Genomic DNA, 5,033 nt, shown 5'->3' with positions numbered 1-5,033 from the left:
GGTGTGCTGTGTCTGGGGTGCATTGGCGTGGTGCGGCTGTCGTAGGTGATTGGCCCCGGACGTGGTGCGGTGTGTAGGTGATGGCCGTGGTGGGCTGCTGTTGGTGATTGGCGCAGTTGTGGGGGTGTTGGTGGGATGGCATGGTGGGTGTGTGCGGGGATGGCGTGGTGCGGTGTTGTGGTGATGGCATAGGTGGGGTGTGGGGATGGTGGTGGGATTGTGCTTGGTGATGGCAATGGTGGGTGTGTGGGGATGGCGTGGTGGGTGTGTGGTGATGGCGTGGTGGGTGTGTGGTGATGGCGTGGTGGGTGTGTGGTGATGGCGTGGTGGGTGTGTGGTGATGGCGTGGTGTGTGTGTGGTGATGGCGTGCTGTGGGTGTGTTGTCGGGGATGGCGTGGGTGGTGGTCACTTGTGCGGGATCGGCGGTGGTGGGTGTGTGGGGATGGCGTGGTGGGTGTGTGGGGATGGCCGTGGCGTGCGGTGGGTGGCGGCATGGCGAGGCGTAGGTGGCGCTGTGTGGGAGATGGCGCCGTGGTGGGTCGGTCGGTGCAATGGGCGTGCGTGCGGTGTGTTGGGGATGGGCGTGGTGCAGCTGGTGTGCGCCGACTGGCGTCGGTGGGGCCTGTGTCGGGGGGATGTGCGTGGTGACGCTTGTGTGTGGGCCCCCGGATGGGCATGTTGGTGGCCTGGGCTCGCTGGGCGATGGCGTGCGTGGTTGATGGTGTTCCGCGGTGATGGTACCGTTTGGTGGGCGCCTGTGTGGTGCATGGCGTTGAGTGGGTGAGGTGTGTCGGTGATGGCGTCTGGTGGTGCTGTGTCGGGGATGATACGTCGGCTGGTGTGTGTCGGTGATTGGCGTGAAGCCGTGGCTCTGCTGCCCCCGTAGTACCGCGGCCGGGTGATGGCCGTGGCTGAGGTCCTGTATCGGTGATGGGCGTCTACACCCACAGCACTTGCGTGGGTGTGGTTGGCTGATGGCGTGGTGGGTGTGTTCGCGTGATGTTCGTGGTGTGGGGGGTGATGGCGATGGGTCGTGTGTGTGCTGGTGATGGCGCTGCCGCTGGGTGTGGTGATGCCGTGGTGGGTGTCGTGCAGGGCGATGGGCGTTGGTGGCGTGTGTGTGATGGCGTGGTGGGCGTGTACTGTCGGTGAGTGCGTGGCGCTCGTGGCGTGGCGGGTGTGGTTGATGGTCGTGCCGTGCCGCGCGGTGGGGCAGATGGCGTGGCTGCCAGGCTCGTGCTGGTGATTGGCGGGGTGGGTGTGTCGGTGATGGCCGTCGGTGACGACCGCTGCTGTGGGCATTGGCCGGGTGTTGTGGGTGATCGTGGTGATGGCGTGGTGGCCGTGGCTGTGGTGATGGGCCGTGCGTGGCCGTGGGGTCCGCCCAAGCCTTGTGAGGGCTGTGTCGCCGTGATCGGCGTGGTTGGGTGCGTGTCTCGGCTGATGGTGGGCGTGGGTGTTGCGGTGGTGGTTGGATTGGCGTTGCGTGGCGTGGTACAGGTGATGGACCGGCTGCCTGGGTGGGGCGGCGTCGCGCGCGGCCCGGTGGGTATGTGTGGTGATGCGTTTGGGTGGCGGTCCGGTCCCGTATGTCGGTGACTGCGTGTGGATGTGTGCTCGGTGTGGCTGGCCTGTGGGCTGCAGGGTGTGGAAGTAGTGGGCGATGGCGCGTCGGAGTTCGCGGGCTGCCTGGACGGGGTGGGTGGGGATGGGGCGCGTCGGGTGGGGTGTCTGCTGGTCGATGGCGTGGGTGGGTTGTTGTCGGTGATGGTTCTGTGGTGGGTGCTGTGGTGAGTGGCGTGGCTGGTGTGTGGGCGATGCGTCGATGTGTGGGGCATGGTGTCGGTGGACTGGTATGTGGCTAGGCACCGTGTGTGGGTCGATGGCGTGCGTCGTTGTGTATTGGACGATGAAATCAGCACGCCGGCGCTCCCTGTTACAGCCCATGTCGCGGCTGTGAGCGCGTTCATGGCTGCTAGTCACGGCCCGAAGCTCGCCGAAGCGTTCGGCGAAAAAATGTTTCGAGCCCCATCCGTACATATTAGCTATCTACGCGGTGTATATGAAACCCGCGTCTCGCACACATACCGCCACAACACATCCACACCCACACTCCACACGCACGCCCGCTCTCGCAACAATCACCAACACACACACACCGCGCACACCACACACACACACACACACACACACACACGATTACACACACCCACGCGCACACACCACACACACACGCGCACGCACGCCACCCACACCCAACCCCGGGGCAACACACACACACACACACAACACCCACCACACACACACACAGTACACTACACCCCACGCACACACACACAGCGTCCATAACCCGCGCCCTCGCTATCTGTCCCGGTGCAGCGCACCCACACCCACTGCCCATATCACACACACACACACACACACACACATCCACACACACACGCTCGTCACACCCATCACCACGCTACACACACCCAGGCTACACACACACACACACACACACACCCACACCACGCACACACACACACACACGCACACACACACACACACACACACACACACACACACACTCACACAACACACATCAGTGGCATGTGTGTAAGGGACGAGTAGATTCAGCAGCCGTTGTCATCGCTCTTACGGCTGCAGCAGCAGCCAGCACGCAACAACAGCCGCAGCCAGCAGTAGCGGTAGCAGTGATATGCTGCTGCTGCTTGCGCACACACACAACACACGACCGAGAGAGAAGCGAGCAGAGAGCTAGGCGCGGTTTTTTGTTTATCTTTATTCGCCGGCCACCGATTAGCACCATACCTCCATATGGCCAATTGGCCAAGAATAATATTTTTTAATCTGTTTCCCCGCTGTTTACGGCCTTAATTGGGTTCATCTTCCATCTTCGCGAGACACATCGGCGGTTCATGTGCGCATGCACGTATATACGGTGGGTATATGTGCGCACACGAAATCCTGTTACCGGTTGACCGTATATGACTAACTAGGTGAGATAGTAGTAATAAGCTAGTAGCTATTGCACATGGCTAGCTATCTGATGTATACTGCTAGCTATAGGTGATTTATATATGTATAGCTAGATATGTGATATACATTGTTAGCTATATGATATCAGGAGTAGATAATAGGGATTAGCCCTATTATCTACTCCTGATGATATATATAGCTAGTTAGCTCACGTACATGGCTAGATATGTGATATAAAAAGTTAGCTATATGATATATATAGCTAGCTAGGTCACATACATAGCTAGATAGGTGATATATATGGTTAGCTATATGATATAGATAGCTAGCTAGGTTACATACATAGCTAGATAGGCGATATATACATTGTTAGCTCGATGAGAAAATGCCGACCGGACTTGCATGCTGGGAATCAAGTTAATATCAAGTGCTAATAAACACCTATGTTTTTATACAGGTGTTTATTATCTCTTGTTAATACGTGTTAGTAAATTAGGTTCATATATACGTTGTTATGAGCATCGTTGTAACGTCGATGTGGTGCATTATTGAAATAACATGTGAAATAACGTCTGGAGTGATACGTAGGAGAACGTCTACACGTATGATCTCGTATGTGAGTCTTGTCTAATTCTTCAGACTTATAGCGCGGGTGCATGGGCACTGCAGGTGTGAATGACAAATTAGCTGTATGATAATATCGACTGTATAATGTCGGCTGACATAGCCAACAGCTACACACAAACACGCGTATACTCATGCGTGGGTGCGAACACGTGCGTGCGTGAGAACGCGTGTGTGCGTGCGTGCGTGCGTACGCGTGCGTGCGTGCGTACACGTGTTGGTGTGCAGCTGCTTGCAGTCAGATATATGTCTATAAAAACAAGAGGTCCATATGGAAGCTGAGCGCATTTTAAAATCCAAATATTACAATTAAATGAAAACAGTATCGTAAACTAATCCCTCTTTCATTAATTAAAATATACCTGCATCTAATTAGCAAGCCAGAGAAACTGCACGATTGTTTTTTTTTATAAATAATTATGGGCGTCGGAGCATTATTAAGTCTGAGAAAGATGGGAAGCCACAGGACGACGAGATACTATATTCACGCGATGAAAGAATTTCATCATGCCGAATCAAAAGAACTGAACAAATAACGAGGAAAACATACATTTTGTACATGAACGCACAAAATTGATATTTACCTTTATTTGTTTTAGTAAAAAATGCATTTTTCGTTTCTTCCATCTGCGTCTTTATTGTCTCCCCGTCTCTCGCTTTTTTATCTCTCTCTCTTTCTCACTCTCTCTCTCTCTCTCTCTCTCTCTCTCTCTCTCTCTCTCTCTCTCTTTCTCTCTTTCTCTCTCTCTTTCTTTCTTATTTTCTTTCTTTCCACTTTCTTCTTCTGATCCACAGAATGCACGAATGCTTCGGTAAAGGCCTCTCGCGTTAACCAAAGGTGCCTAATCAAGAGGCAAGCCTGCGTCGCGCGTCCTCTAACGAGAGCGCCAATTAGGTTACCCACGAAGCACTGGGTGATTTTTAATCTGCGTGAAACAGGAAAATTAGCTGCTGGTGGCTGAGTCGATATACGCATTGTGTGACAGCTATACACACGTGTGTGGTGGGTGTCGACATTCTAATGGTGCTGCTGCCCTGTCATGTATATATGCCGGAATGGAAGCGGAGAGATTCTAGAAAATGTGTGGTATATGAATTAATATTCGTGTCTATTTAGCAGGCTACCTATATAGCATACATACCGACGAAACCTTAATGACGTTTCACTTTCTATGAGTCGATTCCATCACGGTTATGTCTAGGCTAACTGTAGACGCATACTTTATATGAGTGGAATTAGTAGTTATTAAATTATATTATTGTGTCAAATAATAATATAGCAAGGCGGACATATTTAATGAAAGCGCGATTATGAAAATTATTGAAGGAATTGATTTTTGAATGTAAATGACCAAGATTAATTATAATCAATACATGATTTGTATTACCAGCTAACCTATCGTGTCATGTAATATATCATATATAT

The sequence above is a fragment of the Priapulus caudatus genome, unplaced genomic scaffold (genome assembly GCF_000485595.1).
Source record: "Priapulus caudatus unplaced genomic scaffold, Priapulus_caudatus-5.0.1 Scaffold41, whole genome shotgun sequence".
NCBI lineage: Eukaryota > Metazoa > Priapulida > Priapulimorpha > Priapulimorphida > Priapulidae > Priapulus > Priapulus caudatus.
The sequence above is the reverse complement of the archived record's forward strand: the minus strand, read 5'-3'. Positions refer to the sequence as shown.